The sequence below is a fragment of the Heterocephalus glaber genome, unplaced genomic scaffold, assembly GCF_053883595.1.
Source record: "Heterocephalus glaber isolate CG9 unplaced genomic scaffold, H.glaber_assembly_v1.0 deba00000768, whole genome shotgun sequence".
Classification (NCBI taxonomy): domain Eukaryota; kingdom Metazoa; phylum Chordata; class Mammalia; order Rodentia; family Bathyergidae; genus Heterocephalus; species Heterocephalus glaber.
Window position 1 is genome coordinate 8411047 of NW_028258162.1, and position 18622 is coordinate 8429668.

Sequence of the window (18622 nt, forward strand, 5' to 3'; positions counted from 1 at the left end):
GTTTGGAAAGGTTTGGAGATGCTGGCTATTGAAGCCCTAGAATGCTGCAAGCCAAGCTTGATGGGAGATTCTGGTCAAAGCTCAGAACAACAAAATGCTGTTGGGAAATCTGAGAGTAAAGTCCAGGCTCGGGAGGTTTCAGTGGGGAACAAGGACTCCATTGGTGGTTGGACTTGAGGCCACATACATTATGTTCTAGTAGAAAATGTGCCTACATGTCCTGAGACTGCAGGACACTAAGACTGAAGCTTGTGGACTAATTAATCTGGTGGAAGAAATTTCACAGCAGCCCAACATTGAGGAGATGGCATGTATACTTCTGGCTGTTTTTAGCCAGGTTTACAGTTAGAATCAAGAACAAACACCCCATTTTAAAAGTTTATCATGGTCAGAAAAGAAGTACCTGCAAAGTTGGAGCAAAGGAGAGCAAGATTGCTAAAAAGGTTAGCATTAAAAAGAAGCCAGGACAATAGGAAAGTGGTCTTACATTTTAGATATATTGCAGTAAGGTATATTAAAATTAATTTCACCTATTTTTATCTTTTAGATGTTGTTACTTTAAAATTTTATATTATGTGGCTCACATTTCTCTTGGCTAGCATTGACTTAGAAGTACTGTGTCTGCTTTGCGGGTATTTGTTAGAAAGCAATGAGAAAGATGGGGTGCATAGCTCAGTGGTAGAGGGCTTGCCTAGCATGCTTGATCCTGGGCCCTGGGTTTGATCCTCAACATCATCCCCCTCCCCAAATAGTAACGCTGTGATCACAAAAAGTCATATGTAATATTTGTGTTTATTAACCGGCATAACTAAACTTGTGGTGCATATTAGGGTGGCTTATATGAAATCAGCTATATTTGATTTGCCTAGAACGACAGAAACAGCAATTTCATGTCGTTTGACTTAACTAGGTGAAAAACCTCAAAGAATGTCAACACCCTTACCCTCAGGAATTACACTCCTGGGCTTGAAATGTAAATCCTTTTTCTCTTTCTCCCTCTCTCACTGTCACATGCATGCACACACACACACACACACACACACACACGCTCTTAGGTGAAACCTGTGGGGATACACGTGTATGTGTGTCCTGCCTGAGGCAGCCAGCCTCCAGGATTTTAGATCTTGTACCCTAGTGTCCATGCCCTTGTGTGGCCCCCCTCCCACGTCATGCTCTGGACCAGCAGAACTCATGTATGTCACTTCTGAGAGGATAGGGGAACAGGCACAGGTGCTTGCTGTCTCTCTCACACTCTCTCCCCCCCCCTCGCCCGGGTCATTTGCTGTTGGGGACACCAACTAGTCCCTAGAGAGAGACACCAACTAGACACCTAGGGAGCACTGAGGTCCCAAAAGCCAGCTAGAAACTGAGGCTTTCTGGCATCCACAGGGGAGTTTGGAAGCAGACCTTCCCCCAGTCAGGCCTTCAGGTGACTGCACACCCAGCTGAGAGCCTGATGGCACCTTTGTGTGAGATCCTGAAGCTCAAGCACCCAGCCAAGCTGTTGTTGGATTCCTGACACACAGAAAGTGAGATAATGAGTGAGGGTCATTAGATACATAGCAATAGCTAAATATGTAATCTGAATGCGAAAGAGGTTCATTATACATTAAAATGGCAAACAACCAAACCAAAAGTTCATTAAATGCCCTGATATGGGAGACTGACGAAGCCAACTGGCATATTTACTTGTGGGATACTAGACAACGTGAAAAGCTTGAGTCAGCCCTACCCTTATGCACTCAGGAAACAGGAAGCCCACGAGAGAGGGCCCAAGGGATCAGGGGAGGCACAGTAAGAGCTGACCGATGACCACTTTTATTTTGGGTACCACGAATCAAACTTGGGTCCTTGCGCTTGCGAGTCAGGTGGCAGAACCACCGAAGCTACATCCCCGGCCCCAGTGACCACTTTTATAAATCCTGATGCAAACTTTTAAACCTCCTAGTGTTTTATTTTGTTCCCTTTTTCTATTTTCTCTTTCCTTTGTCTGTTCTTATGGAGAATTTTGTTCAAGTACCTGTGGCCTTATACTGTGCGGCTTTCTCCGTCTGAGTTTTCTGAAGATAGGGACTTCTTACCTAGCACTGGGTTGAAGCAAAGAATGAATACCAGTAGAGTTTGAATAGTAAAATATGTATTTCTCCTGCTATAGCTTGTTAAAACAGAATGTAAAATTGTAGGTAGGGTGAAACTACAACTATGGTTACAATGCTATATAAAGCAAGTGAAAACGAATGAAAGACACCTAGATACAGAAAGCACATTACATAAAGCCCTGATTCCAGCTCACTTATTCTGCTCTTTCTTGTTAAGGGCACTCCAGACCTTCTGTGATTTTGCTTTATTCAGCTGAGTATCCACAAATGCGACATTAGTGGCAGGGTTGGAGAATTAAAATACTGTAAATTTTCTCCTGTTGTTTTTCAAAGCCATACCTAAGTCTTTATCTCTTCCCACTTTCCCTGGTCTCCCCCCCTTCTTGGCTTTTCCTTACCATGCTTTGAAGCTGCCTTTTTAAAAAAATACTTGAGTCCTGTAAGTGTGCTACCCACCCCAGCTGATTGTAATTTCTAGCTGAAGTCCCATTAACTTCACATCAATGACCTATTTGACTCACTTTGCTTTTTAAAGGAGCCAGAATTATTTAATCTTTAAAGCAAATGTAAGTACGTTAACTCTTAAGCCCTCAAACACTCAGCCCGTGTGTTAGGGGCTAACCCAGTGGCTCTAAAGAGGGGGTGGAGGAAAGCGAGGTGGAAATGGTGAGTGTAGGAAAAAATGACATTTGTGAGTGTGAGAGAAATGTCACATGAGACTTTTGTAGTATACAAATCCCTGTGCATGCTTTTCTTACTTCTACCTGCAAATTGGAAATGCCAGTCACTCAGCCTAAGTTAACAGCTAATGTGAGTCATTGTTACGCATGGATGTTGCCTCTCAGAGGTGTGGTGAGGAGCAAGGTTTCTGTGGTGGTCTCCATGGGAACCCCCAGGGCTGCTGTCACAGATCGTCACATCCCTGAGCAGTGTCCTCCCCCACTGTACCAGTAAACCATGGCGGAAGTGATGGCGTGCCACTTCCAGGTTAGACTGCAACACTCTTAGCTGTTGTCTTGGGTCAGTCACTCTGCAGGAAGCCTCATCGTGAGTGGCCCATAGAGAAGCCCACATGGTGAGGAACAGGATTCCTTCTGACACCGCCAGCAGTGTGCTTGGAAGGGGTCCTCAGTAGGCACCAGCCCCAGCTGCCACCTTGAGTGTAGCTGAGAAGTCCTGAGCTGAACCACTCAGGTCGGCCACTGCCAGATTCCTGAGCTACAGAAACTATGGAACAGTAAATGTTGATGGTTTTACACTTCTAAGTCAGGTGTGATTTTATTACACAGCAGGAGATACACCTATACCAGGTGAAAATAACTGAGTTAGGTTTAAACTAAAAATTTCTTTCGCTTTGGACGTGCTCTTCCTGAAATCGTACTGGAGTGTAGTGAATGAATAACCAGCTTTGGTAACTGCAGCACCATTCTTTGCTATTATAATTTTACCTAATAATGAAAAATGTAGTTGAATGGAGTTACTTTTTTTTGGTACCAGAGATCGAACTCGGGACCTTGCACTTGCAAAACAGGCGGTGGCACCACTGAGCTAAACCCCTGGCCCAAACATGAATTTTTTTTTTTTTGGTACCAGGGATGGAACCCAGGACCTTGTGGTTGGGAGGCAGGCAGTGGAACCACTGAGCTAAACCCCCAGCCCCATGGGTTACTTATAATTAACGTAAGATTAATATCATAAATGGTAGCCAATTTTCACTTTTTTTTTTTTTTTTTATACTGGGGATCAAACTTGGGACCTTGCACTTGCAAGGCAGGTGGTGAAACCACTGAGCTAAATCCCCGGCCCGCCCCTATTATAAAAAAGGTCTGAAGTGATACAGTTGTATATTTTTATGTCCAGATGCCAAAACCAGCCCAGTTTTAGCTGCGCACAGTGTCCCATGCCTGAAATTCTAGCACTCTAGAAGGCTAAGGCAAGAGGATCACTAGTTTGAGCCCTGCCTACGTGAGATCTTGCCTCAAAATAAAAAGGGCTGGGGATGTAAGTCAGTGAGAAGCCCTGGGTTCCATCCCTAGTATGGGGTGGGGATCTAGCACTGAAGGTAGGGTGGTAGCTCAATGATCCAGCGCTTGACTAAAAGATAGGCCTGAGCGTATGTTCAGGGGTAAAGAACAGCCCACCTTTACACTGATAAATAGGCCACCTTAGTGCAAAAAAATAATTTGGACTTTCTTCTACTTTTCAATGAAATAGATTAAAATATAATTTTGTAGGGCTTAGAAAATAGAATTGAAAGCAATGCTGGAAAATTAAAAAGCAATAAAGTTAAATAAATTAGATTTCCAGAGTTTTTGATTTCTAATTTTCAAGTCATGTGCTAGATAAATATTTTTTTTCCTCTTTTGGCAGCCTTTTCATTTTGACTCCTTTTTGTGAGTTCTCAGAATCATTCAGTTTTGCTCTGGGTCTTCTCCCCTACATTGAAGGCTGGGGCAGAATTGCCTTGAGTTTGAGGCCAGCCTGGGCTACCTCGTAAGTTCAAGACCAGCTTGGACTAACAACATAATGAGACCCTGTCTCAAAGAATAATTAGTTGACTGTCATAGTTTTAAATTAAACTTCTCCCTTTGCAGGCTAATTTTAGGATTTTATAACTTTCTTTGGATTCTATGAATTTTCTTATCTACCACTACAGGTTTCTTCGTTTATAACTCCGTAGCATCATTTCAAGACTTAAAGGTAGACAGAACACCACCTTTCCACATCCGCTACCCTTATCTTCACAGATTTTAGAAAGTGTGAACGCTTGAGCTTATGAAAGGCAGGTGAGGCGATATAGCTGGCCCAAGATGAATGTTCTATCTGGCCTGCACTGTGTTGTCTCACCCAGTGTTCTTTAAAAAATAAAGTTGCCAACAGTTAAAAGCCAGGCAGATTCTCATTAAAAAAACCTGACAGCAGCAGCCTACTTTCCTAATGGCCGTATGGGGCTGAAGCTGATAGAGGCTTCCTCGATTTCCTCCCTACTGCTGCTCCCGACTCCCTTTTTCCCTGCCTCCTCTGAGCTCACTTAATTCAGTTACTTGCCTGGAGCCTGTGGCCATCTGAGTTTACCACTTCTGATCTAAACAGATAACTAATCATTTCATAATTACAAAGAGCCCTGGCTTCAATTTCCAGTACTGGGAAAAAAGAGGCTGAAAGGTGAGGATGTAGCTCAGGGGGTAGCTGGGTTTGCCTAGCTTGTGTGAGGCTTGGATTCTATTTCCAGCTTGGGGTCAGGAGGGTGAGGGAGGGGAGAGAGAGAGAGAGAGAAGGGGAGAGGGAGGGGGAAGAGGGAGGGAGGAGAGGCTGTTGTGAGCACTATTAAAGCAAAGTCACTTTTGCCTCACCTACCTACTTTTACCTGTTCTGTGCTGATTGCTGTTCCTCTCTGCTCTCCTCCCTTTAGCCAATGTAGTCAGTTTTTTTCTTTTCTTTTCACAGTTAGTTCTAGTATTACCCTTAGTACCAATTTTATGGACGCTTTTAATCTTAAAAGTCCTTTTTATTTACGCCCTTTTAAGTTTAAAGTTATACTGAGGCTTTTGATTAAGGTGAAGGTTTTAATCCGTTTAAGTCACAGCACTTCCCATCTATTAGTGAGAGATCAGTGTAAGTTCAGTCTTTAGTTAGTAAAAAGCCAAACAGACACCCAAGAACAGTACAGAATGAAATTTTAAAAGTGCAACTGTATGGGAGAATGCAATGTAAGAAAATCTAGCACTTGTCACCCCAGAGTTTCACGTTACTGTTATTTTTAAAAATTGCATGCACATCACCTCTAATTTGTTAGAATTATAGGAAAACTGAGATGCAGAGATGTCCAAGATGACATCTCCCGGCTTGTCAGTCCGTGGAGGCGGCTGCCCCCGTTCCTTTGCTCACAGTGAGCTGTTCATGAGGCCAAGCAGAAACGGCTATTCTTTTACAGAAGACAGCTGTCCAACCAGTTTGGGGACATTCAGTTGTCTCCATTTGTGCAATAAATGGCTGTGATATTTGTGAATAAATGAAATACTATTGGGTAATTTTATTGTCTTGACAACTTGCCATCTAAAGCTGATTAAAAATAACCTCTCACATTTAACAATGTAACATTTTATCTTCAATGTGATAAGAGTATGAATAATGGCAGTAGCTAAAGTATGAAAAAGTAAACATTTCTAGTATATAGCAGGAATTCTTCAAAGAATAATGATATACTCTTTTCTAGTATTTTATATGGAGACACCTCACCATTTTTAAAATAAACTTTCTGCTTCATTGAGGAATAAGCTAGAAATTTTATATATTTTTCTTTATAATAATGTTAGTATAGTTGGTCTCAGTAGTAGCTATAAATATGAACAGAAGATATGTTTTGAAATAACTACATTGAAGAAAATTGGCAAAAAGAGAAAATTATATCACCAATAGTGCTATCCTAGTATAAATATTGTGTTACAGGCCGGGAATTTAGCTCAGTGGTTCTGCCGCCTGCCTCACAAGTGCAAGGTCCCAAGTTCGATCCCCGGTACCAAAAAAAATATTGTATGTTTGCATTTTTAAACATAGTTATAGCCACTTTTTAATCTTGCTTGTTATTTACAGTGTAAGATTGTCACATATTGCCTAACATATTTTTTCAAAGCTAATTCTGAAGATTTAAAATTTAAATGAGGCTAAAATATTTAAAGTAGTGAAGATAATTTTAGCTTATTGCTTTTCTTGGTCAACCTTCTATGAGCATTTAAGTCTGTACATATCAATCCTTAACACCCCAAAATTTATTTCCAAATTAGTGTTTTAAATGAGCTTTGTAAGAGTTCTTTGGGAAGTTTTTGGATGTGCAGAATTAAGTGTTTTGTTTCCCATTGCTTTTTGCGGGGGGTAGAAAACTAAGAAAAAAAAAAAGCGGGCATGGTGGGAAGCACCTCCTGAAGCGGTGCCTCGGTACCCTTCCCCGAACATGCCACAGACAGAGTCAGCTCCCCACTCACATATTTACTTGACTGTTAGCTCTGCTGTGCTTGTGGTATGGTCTGTTCAGACCTTCACCTTGCTTGGGGGTCTTCTAGAACAGAACAACCTTTTACGGTCTTCCGTGTCCCCAAAGTCTAGCCAGGTTTCCAGCACATAGCCCTTTATGAACACTCAGTGAGTGAAGGAAGAGAGGAAAATGTGTACAAACACCATGCACCAGAAAGCAAAGAATTATGTTGGGATGTTTTCAACTGAAAGAGTATCAACTACAAGTGGCTTAAATAATAAGGACATCTTTTATTTCACATGACACACAGTTCAGAGTCGGAGCAGTTCCAAGTTTGGCTAGAGAGGACCCAGATGTTTCTTATTTTTGTACTCCACTATCCTTAGTGTATTGGTGATTTCTTCTGGTATAGTTGGAAGATGGATGTAGGAGTTCCAGATGTCATTTGCAGACAAGCAGACAAGACCATGTCCAACACAGAAAAGGCAGTATTTTCTCCTGTGAATCTCAGTTTATTACCGAAAAACCTTTCACAGATGTTTCCCGCTGACCTCCACTCAGGTCCCATTGGCCTGACAAGGAGGGGCTCCCACGCCTGTGCCCTCGCTGGCCAAGGCTACCAGACAGACACCAAGAATGACTGGTACAGAAACACCAGAGGAAGCAGTATTGACAGAGCCTACTGCGCTGTTACTGGACACAGTGGTACCTTGGTACTCATGGTTGCTTGGGCCTAGGAGGCATGGTCAGTACCAAAACAATGTTTTGGCTGGAAAGGTGGTGAGTCAGGAGGCAACTCTACCAAGTTCCACCTTGCACATCAAGTATCAAATGACAACTTGAGAAAAATTTTTCACATCAAAATACACCAAGAACTAAATTTGATGAGTTTCAGAGCAGCCCAGTGTCAACGTATGATTGTACATACTACCTCATATCTAACACACGTATGAAGGTAGTGGAGCAGTATTTTATTTGGTACCAGGGATCGAATTTAGGACCTTGCACTTGTGAGGCAGGCAGCAGCACCACTGAGCTACATCCCTGGCCTATTATTTCTAAGGAACAATGTGTGCCACTCAAGAGCGGACTCTGACTCTGTCAGACCGGTCTACATTGGGAGATTTAGAGACATGAAATTACAAGTACAAAATTACTGAGCCCAGTTCTGGTCCTGGGAAACAATATTACTTTCATGTCAAAGTTTTCTTCGGGACCATCCCCATTCTTCTCATTTAACATCACTTCTCTGGAGAGAATAGAAAATGGCTTAGGATGGGATTGGGTAACAAGCTGAGAGAACAGTTTGCTTTATTGTTAGCATTGCCGTGTTCAGTGAAAGCATATGGCACACTAGCAGTCATTTGGAGTTATGGCAAAGTGTGGTGTCTTTGCTGTAACCCAGCACTCTGAGAGGCTGAGGCAGGAGGACCACAAGTCTGAGCTCAGCCAGGGCAACTTGGTGACCTAGTGAGACCCTGCCTCAGAAAATTAAGAGGGTTCCGGGTGTAGCTCAGTGCAGAGACCCTAGGTCCAGTCCCCAGGGACACACGCGCGCACACACACACACACACACACACACACACAGGGTATGAGATTTACGAAGATAACAGATGTTTTTATAAAGAACCTTGAGCTTTTGTTAATAGTGCTTTTTTTTTTTTGGTTACAGGGATCAAACTTGGGACCTTGTGCTTGCAAGGCAGGTGGCAGAACCACTTAGCTTAATCCCCGGCCCTGTTAATAGTGCTTTTAAACAGTTGTAGTTTACTGCAGATTCTTTACTCATAGAAACTCTGTAGATAGTAAAGTGGTTGAATAAATTCATCCTTATGCTCTCAAAACAAAATGTTCAGCCCATAATATTGCAGTAGGTACACAAAGTTGATATTAGCATACCACATCTGTATTGTTCGAGTTGAATTGAATTCTTAAGGGACATGTTAATAATTAACAGAAAATGAGGATTGTACTTAAACATTACTTGAACCCTCTATTTTCTTCCCAGGTTGGGGAGAGAAACATTTTGCCTGCTGCCCTGTCAATCTTCAGGCTAATGGAGCATCAAAGCAGAGATTGCTTCTGACGAGCCTGTTACCTTGCCAGGCTGATACTGCAGTCTTTCTGCTGTTGTCCTCTTAAATGCTCCACCATTTTCCTCTTATCTGGCTGTGGTTCTTCAGGTTACATGTGAAATTCTCATTGTATGAAATATTTGCCACTAGATTTAAAAAATAGGATTCATTTGGTCACGGACTAGTGCTGCAGCAGTGTGTCACTGGGACTAGCCTTGCGTGAGCCTGGTACACAGCAGCCTTCCCTTAACACTTGTTTAATGAAAGAATGGACAGACTGCTTATATTGATAGAGAGACTTCTAAGATAATCACAGTAATTCAAGGGAAACACATTGTGAACACTAACTTATTGCTAATACTGTTTCATAGAAAATGTGATATTTTAAAAAATGTGATACTGTCAGTCTTTTGAAAAATGAAACATTGCATTTCTTTGAATTAAAGACTTACAGTGACATGTAAATAGCTGTTTTAGCTTGACAAGACATGTATCTATGGCCTGGCACTACAAATCTGGGAAAAGGAGGACATAATATAGAAGAGATTATAGAAATGGGGTGCATGATTCTACAAGAGAGGGCAGGGACACAGTGAGAGTAAGATCTAGAGCTCTGTATGGTGCTCTGTGCTTTTTAGAAGAGATTTCTTTACACATATATGGGCCAGTCTGCTTGTCTCCCCTTCTCTAATTTAAAATGTGTTATTTTTGTACTGTTATTCTTGGGCACATAAGTAAATCAACTTGTGTATTCAAAAGATATTTACTTGATTTCTGACATGGAACATGGAATTTATTCCTTTATCTAAACATTAACATTTATATATTAAAGTATGTTGCTCTCTTGCAAATATCATTTTTGAAAGTTTTAATGCACAATGAAAACACAGCTTTTTATTTTGTATGGTGTTTTAAAAAATCTTTAAAAGTATTGTAAGATTAAGGGAACTTAAAAATCGACATTATTGGCACAAGATTCATGTTAATGTTTACTCACGTAAATAGCACAAAATACTACCTAATTAGTGTGGTTGGTAAATTTTTGTTACTTTAATTTTCTCTGTTATTGTAAACCATGCATAAAATGCTCGCCTATTGAGAAGTGCAGAATTGTCAGAGCTTAAACAGCTGACATCTGCTTACTCTCTTAAAAAAAAAAAAAAAGAATAACAAGCCATTTCAGCCTAATCTACCTCAAATGTGCTCATGTAAATGGAGGTCCATCTATTGACCTGTGTTCTTTTCAGCTCAGGATTGGTCCACATGGTTTATGAAACCAGGAAGACTGATTTGAAATGCAGATGTCAAGAGACTGAAGTACACCCTCCCCTTTTTTCTTTGCTGTATCTGTCAGGGTGAAAAATGGCTTGCACAAGGGTCAGTCACCCATACTCACTTAATTACTTTTCTTGGACCCACAGAACTGTCACAAGCTGTGGTGGATGCGGGAGCTGTTCCTCTTTTAGTACTCACTCTGTATCCAGGAGCCAGAAATCGCTTTGAAAAGGATTGCTGCTTCGGATCCTCAGTGACATTTCAAAGCATTCTCCAGAGCTAGCGCAGACAGTAGTGGACACAGGAGCTATTGCTCAACCCTGATGCTCAATTGAAGGTATTTTACAAATCGTGAAGTGGCAAACCAGCCTCCTTACAATCTAACAATGGAAATGGGTACAGACTCATTATATAGCTAAAAACAATTAGTAAATCATCATTTAAAACACACAAACATGTCACCGATCTTTTAAATATGAAAATAAAGCTGTAAGAACTAGACAATGAAGATGTGATTGAGAAAATTATGTGCAATGTTGAAAATTAAAAGTAGCATCAATATTAACATCAACAATTAAAGTAAGGAATCAAATCTCAGAATTGGAAGGGAACTAAAGATTTTGTAGCCCACCACTATAAATATGCAAGTGTCTCATGAAATTGATCTTATTTATATTAGTCTTTTTGTAAAATCTTGATTTTTCAGTTACTAGTAATCAATTATGCTTTTGCATTCTAACAACTATATTCTATAAAATTGTTAATGTTAACTAAGAAATGGGAAAGTTCTTTGTTTTGTTTTGTTTTTTGTACCGGGGATCGAACTCTGGGTCCTTGCTCTTGCGCAGCAGGCAGTGAAACCACTGAGCTAAATCCCCAGCCCTAGGGGGAAAGTTCTTTGTAATGGTGTCAGTATCATGCTAAAAATAAATGTTCTGCTTAATCATTTTTGTACTAAATTACCACATGTATCATAAATTAAGTATCACACGATTAAGAGATAGTGTTCATGTCCAATGGTCATATTTAATCATCTGCAGTACAGTTTTTAAATAGAACTAATTTGGAAATTAGGAAATTTAAAAAAAAAATGAATATGAGACTAGGTTGTAAAAGCCTGAAAACTTGGAATTGTTCTGTTAGACATCTTCCTTTTTACAAAGGACTTTGAATATGTATAAAGCTGTTTAAATTTCATCTGAACTCTAGTGAACTAGTGGGCTCTACATAGTAATGTTTTGTTTTCTGCTTAACAGGATCAGGTCCTTTCAGCTCTCAGATTGCAAAACATTCTATGGATCTGGCAGAAATGGTTGTTGAAGCAGAGATTTTTCTCCCCCCGCCATTAAGTTTATTGGTACATTTTAGGTATAAAATACATTTACATACATCATTGGGATCTGGTACCATTACATGAGTATCTTGGTTCTTATTTTTTCCCCCTTTCCCTGCCCTCCCTTCACCCGCTCCAGCCTTCCCTATTTGCAAAGACTTTGTTTCCATTTTTTTTCCTTTTCTTGAAGCAGAGATTTTTTCCAGTTGCACTTACCTGTTTGAAGGACAAAGATGAAAATGTGAAAAGTGCTTGCACTTTAAAGAGATTGCAAAACATATACCCGAGGTGAAAAAGATTTTTAAAAAGCTTCAAGATACAATAATACATAATTTTAGTTGCTAAATAAAGCATCAGTTTGTTTTGAGGCTGCAGGTTTTGCTACATGGTCTGGCTAAGTCGGGCTCTCTCATCGTCAGTAGTAAGCGCATTATGGACCAGGTAACTGGGTGTCGAGCTTTTCTACGCACTGCAGAATCGTCCCTTAGCAGCATCCCTGCTCGCTAGATGCCAGTAGCACCCCTCCCCCAAGAGGTGACAATCAGAAATGTCTCCGCACATTGCAGATGTTCCCTAGTGCACAAAATTCCCCTCTGTTGAGAACCACCGGGTTAGATTAATGGAGTTTGAGTTAAAACCTCAGTTGTTTCCAATCACTTCCAGCTTCCCATTTCTACACTGTGGACCTCTGTAATCCTTATCATTTTATGTCAGCCGGGAGTAGTGAGGAAATTACTCCTCCAGATTGAGACAGACACAGAGATCCGGCCTGTACGAGCATTCTAGGAGCTGGTCTTACACAGCAAGCTTCATCTCTGAGTTCTTAGGTGAAGAGACCAAGCAAGCCAGCGTTGATTCTGAAGCAGTGTCTTTTCTGCATATATTTAGACTAATCAATTTCATTTCATTTCATTATATGTTAAAGTCCTCAGTTTTTATTCCCGCTAACATCTTTTTTTGGTTGGGGTTTTTCCAAGTGATAGTGCACTCAGCTAGTAATCATTGCTACCAAGGGGAGGCGGGTAATTAGGTTAACATATTTCCAGTCTGACATTGTGTTTTTGCATTCAGTGATTAACCTGCTTCATACACATTGTGATTGGGGTTCAGTGGTTAGCTAGTTATGAACTAGCCTTAGAGCTTAGTATCTAGGTGAGGAATTTTGACACCCATTATACCAGGGATAAAAGTTGTGCTACTGATGCATGAAAAATTCAATCACGGAGTAACTAAAGCCTCTCACAGCGAGTGTATTTGTGTATTTGAAATGGCAGGATATTTTTATATTTTTTTTAATAAATATAATTTTCCTAAATATTTCAAATTTACCAGTTTTTGGGTCTTAAATAAAATATGGCCACATGAACGATCATCTTAGGCTTTCTGTGCCGATTATTTCGCTCTTGCTCTTGGCGCCCAGCTTTCGCAGCTGATCGTTAGCACGGGAGGGGAGTCCGCAGTGACCGACTGCAGAGGGAACACATGGCTGCCTGGCATCTTGACGCTCGCCCACGCGGCCGTTCAACCCGAGAACCTGGCAGAGGCAGTGATCATCTCCAACTTGCGTTCTTGCTTCATTTCTCTAGTTACTGCAGTAAGATACTCTAAGAACACCAGGTTGATGATGCTCCCCCAAAGGATTATGAAATATAACTGGCTGGAGCAAAAGAATTACCTGAAAGGATTTTCAGTTGTTTCAATGCTCATTCTGTTGCTATTAGTAAAATTTCTCAAAGCAATCACTATTATCTATATTTAAATATTAAGTATGTTTGTATCTTAAAGAATCAGTTGTGCATACTTATAAACATGTAAAGCAGAGTTTGGTTAAAAACGAATATTTAAATGACATGCCCAGTAGTCATTTTCACCATGCTCAGAGGTCTGTACATTCCTGCCTTTCCTGGCATTTGGGGAGGAGATGGCAATGGCGAGGATATCCTTTTATCTACCTTCTTTCATTCAGATTTCAGACTGATTTCTCTTAGATGTAGGCAGTCAGAACACACATCAGATAACAGAATTTTGTTTCCTACAAATTTTGTTTCATCTCAATTTACAACTTCATATGAACGCACCATATGACAAGGCCGTCATACATAGCAGGTGCTCACCGAGCATGCATTGAGGAATGCATACTGATCTCCTGAAGAACGTGTCTAAAGCGCTGCGTGCTTGCGTACGTGTGTGGGACCCTCTCGGGTGTGGCTTGTCAGCACGGAAAACCTGCTGCTATATGTTAAACAGAAATATGGGGTTTTTTACAATCCCCTGCTAATCCTCAGAAGAAAAGGGAGCCTCAGATCTTTTATTTTCCAGCAATTCCGGTATTCTTTGCTTCCGTCCCTTTTATCCTACTCTAGATTTATAATGCTTGCTCTTTTATGCTGTCCTTTTGCTCTTCCGTTACCACAGGCTGTCACAGTGACTGGAGCAGCACTGGTGCTTTTGGAAGGCTCACTGCAAGGGAGTTTTGACCCTAATTTTGTAGCGAGTCAGAAAGGTACTCCGGAGGAAGCATGGTGAGAGGAGCAGTACTTGCTTGTGCCTCCCACGCGTCCTGCTCACCCTAAGCAGGAGGGCCCCCCTTCTTTGGTCTGGGCTTGCTGCTGGCCGCTCCCATCTGGGTTTTCAGTTAGTTGGAGGTCACAGTGGCAGCAGCGGTCTCAGCAGTCTGACGCAAACCACAGCAGGGTAGGTACCATTCACTCCTTTTGCTCTGTAGTACTATGGGGACTAATCATAATACCTTACACTCCAAAATGACACTAATTTTTGAAGCACATTCATGTTGCTTATCTTATTTGCTAATCATAACAAACTGAAGCCAGGAAGGCTGAGCTTTGGGGTCAGGGTGGAGGGGCTGTCTTGCTTTACCTACTGCTTCTTCAGTCTTATTACGTCCTAGAAGTATGCGCTTTCTAGAAAGTTACTTCATTCTGAAGACAAGCCTGACCTTTTGTATGGCAGATATATATTTTAGTTGTAGGAAAGGAGGCAAGAAAAATTATGGTAGGTTTCTTCTGGATTAAATTAAAAGGTGGAGGGCCGGGGATTTAGCTCAGTGGCTTCGCCGCCCGTTGCGCAAGTGCAAGGACCCACGTTCAATCCCTGGTACCAAAAAAAAACCAAAAAAAAAAAGTGGAGGTGAAAAGTATATGATTTGGGCCCTTGCTATGGTAGCATGACCCTGTGACACTGATTTTTGTGGTGCAAGGTTTGAGGTGATTACAATAGTCTCAAATTAGAAAATTATAACTCTACAGAATCTGGAATTAGAATTTGATTTGGGTTATTTTATTGTTCAGATAAACTTGAAGCTTAAGATGTAAAATGTAAATACACGTTATTAAGCATTTCTACTTTGACATTTGATATTAAAAGGCGCAAACTATAATTTAAAATTCAACCAAAATTAATGGAAACACACTATTTAAGGAATGGTATTAGTGAATATATTTCAGCTAAAATGTACTTAGGATTATTTGATTTTGAGTCTGTATTAGTTATTTTGTTCTCAGATTATACTTTATGAAAGGTAATCCCTTTAAAGATTCTAAATTAACTTTTTAAACAAAGGAAAATGAAACATTTTAAGATCCCAAATACTTTTAGTTTGTCACAGTGGAATATGGTTTTGCCTAGTCTATGCCATCTGTCATTTGGTTAGATGTCCCTCTATCCAGGGGGTAAAAGCTAGTAGAGATTTCTTAGTTAAGTCAGGTTGTTACAGATAATTAAGGTAATTTAGTTCTAGGTATTTTATTGACTTAAGAAATGACAGCCCATGATATACTCATTTATTGTACCATTTAGGAAAAAAAGGATCAAGGCTGAAATGATTTCTTCTAATGTTTGAGAGACACGGAAGACTCTTTAATCCTGCTCTAGCTTTATAACACTTGCTCTTTTAATCACTGCTGCAGGGTATACCCCAGTTGTCAGTCTGCCTCTCAGAAGAGCCAGAGGATCATGTTAAGGCTGCTGCCGCCTGGGCCTTAGGACAGATTGAGTGACACACTTCCAAACATGCACGGGCTGTGGCCTTCATGTATACTTGACCAGTTCTTTGTACATGTTAACAAAGTTCTGAGGATCGGCAGATGACAGTAAGGATAGTTTTATGAAGATCTGTTAGATTTTTGACTCTTTAAAAATGTGTAATTTAAAATAATTTTCCTTGTGGACAATATTGCTTTTATGAATACAAATTTATCATAGAAATTAAAATCACCCTTACCTCTAAAAATCAGTGATATATTTTAAAGAAAGTTCTGTAAGGGCCAGGGATTTAGCTCAGTGGTTCCGCTGCCTGCCTTGCAAGCACAAGGTCCCAAGCTGGATCACTGATACCGAAAAAAAAAAAAAAAAAAAAAAGTTCTGTAGGTGCAAAGTTGTCTCTAAAATGAGTCTGATTATTTGTTGGGTTTTTTTTTGTTTTGTTTTGTTTGGTACTGGGGATCAAACTTGAGACCTTGCGCTTACAAGGCAGGTGCTGGAACCACTGAGCTAAATCCCCAGCCCTAAATGAGTCTGATTATTGAATTTAACATTCCTGTTGTCCTAGGAAATAGAAATTGAATAATACAATCTTTGAGTTAGAATTTGTTGAGATATGTTACATTTAAAAAATGAATTAAGGTGCTCTTCCAAGTTATAATGTAAACCAGTTGGAGAGTATAATTTACCTCTCCTAACCCCATGGCTGCCTGATCTTTCGATTGTGTTTTGTATTTCTTAAACACCTTAAAATTATGCATATTTTTAAAAGGCAAGTTGTACAAAAAACATTACTACTAAAATGATTCACAATGGTGTCACACAGAACACGCCGAATCACCCCACTGCAGACAGGCAGGTCTGCCCATGCCCTACCGAGGTCCTGAGTCGCACAGAACACACACCCCGAATCAGCCCGCTGCAGACAGGCAGGTCTGTGCATGCCCTACCGAGGTCCTGAGTCGCGCGGATGACACCGAATCACCCCGCTGCAGACAGGCAGCCACCTGGTTCCACACTACAAAGACGCAGAGGACACCAGACCAAGGTACTGAGTCCCACTGTTCCTGGCCCAGAGGTAGGGCCTTCTGAGTCGTCGTCCCACTGCTCCTGGTCCAGAGGACGGGGCTTCCTGGGTCACCATCCCTCCCGCTGCTCCCAGCCCAGAGGAAAGGGCTTTTGGGCCACCTTCTGTCCCGCTGCTCCTGGCCCAGAGGAAGGGGCTTCCAGGCCACCATCCCTCTCACTGCTCCCGGCCCACAGGAAAGGGCTTTTGGGTCACCATCCCTCTCACTGCTCCCGGCCCACAGGAAAGAGCTTTTGGGTCACCATCCCTACTGCTGCTCCTGGCCCCTGTCCCACCTCAGAGGAGGTAATCCGTGCAGGCGCTAACAGCCCCCCGCCCCAGTCGAAATGAGAAAACACGTAAATAAGTCTCAAAACCAGACTTCCAGATCACCTACAGCAACCCCAAAGGGAAATGAGATGGAACACTCTGATACTCAACCACCTGGACCCACTGAACTGGCAACAAAACGGGATCTGGAAAAAATGAAATCAGAAACAATTTCTCAGATAACAGGAGAAATTGTGCCCCTAGTGCAAGACATGATTAATAAATCTAGAGAGGAGCTCAGGAACATGGAATCCCAACATAAGAAACAAATGGAATCCATAAAATAGATGCAAATGGATTTCCAGGACATGAAAAACTCCATTGAAAGTCTACACAGCAGAATGAGCCAAGGTGAGGACAGAATTTCAGATACAGAAGATAAGATTGCAATTAGTGACCAGGAAAAGAAAAATTGCTTCAAAATTATAAGGGAACATGAGAAATCAATCCAGCAGCTGCTACATGATGCAAAGAAGAATAACATAAGACTGATCAGAGTCAATGAAGAAACAGGAGAGAGTGAAGATGACATAAAAAAATCTCTTCACAGAAATAATGGCAGAAAACTTCCCAAGCAGGGAAAAAGAGCTTGACATACAGATAAGTGAGGCATATAGGACTCCAAATAGCCTTGATCAAAAAAAATCTACACATAGGCATATAATTGTTAAGATTCCAGAAACACAACAGAAGATCAAAGTTCTCCAAGCAGTCAGAGAAAAGAAACAAATCACATACAAAGGAAAGCCCATCAGAATCACAGCAGACTTCTCAACACAAACCATCAAGGCAAGAAGAGCTTGGAGTGACATATTCCAAGCCCTAAAAGAAAACAGCCTCCAACCCAGATTGATGTACCCTGCAAAACTATCTTTCAAAATGGATGGAGAAATAAGATACTTTCATGACAAAGAGCACCTTAGGAACTTTGTGAATACCAAACTAGCACTTCAAAAAATTTTACACAATATCCTAGGAACAGACATTGAGGATCACAACCCTAGGAAGCAAAGCAGAATGAACCCATCTGGCATGACAAGAAATTAAATGTAAAGGGGGAGAACCCAACAAAAAGAAAAAGTCATGGCAATGACAAGTCAATACGTTTCAGTTATAACCATCAATGTTAATGTTCTCAATTCACCAATCAAAAGAAATAGACTGGCAGAATGGGTCAAGAAGCAAAATCCAACAATATGCTGCACACAAGAAACACACTTAATTCAAAAGGAAACTCATAGACTGAAAGTTAAAGGGTGGAAAACAATACTGCATGTGACAGGAACCTGAAAAAAAGCAGTAGCTATCCTCTTTGCAGATCAAGTAGATTTCAAACCAACACTGATGAAGAGAGATGAAGGAGGACACTACATCCTTGTAAAGGGAAGAATCCAAGAGGAAGAGATGGACAATCATAAATATCTATGCACCAAACGCTAGTGCACCCAACTATATAAAACAAATATTAATGGA

General features: G+C 40.9%; 1 long non-coding RNA gene across 5 annotated transcripts in view; it reads left to right on the plus strand.

The window, feature by feature from the left end:
- Nucleotides 1–18622, plus strand: part of LOC110344886 (uncharacterized) — a 66416-nt gene that overhangs the window by 30062 nt on the left and 17732 nt on the right. For 3 of the 5 annotated variants that reach the window (XR_002387808.2, XR_002387812.2, XR_002387810.2), the window contains one exon: nucleotides 10568–10758. The exons of the other annotated variants lie outside the window; for them this stretch is intronic. This is a non-coding gene — a long non-coding RNA (uncharacterized LOC110344886). The remainder of the gene's footprint in view (nucleotides 1–10567; nucleotides 10759–18622) is intronic. 5 annotated transcript variants of the gene reach the window in all.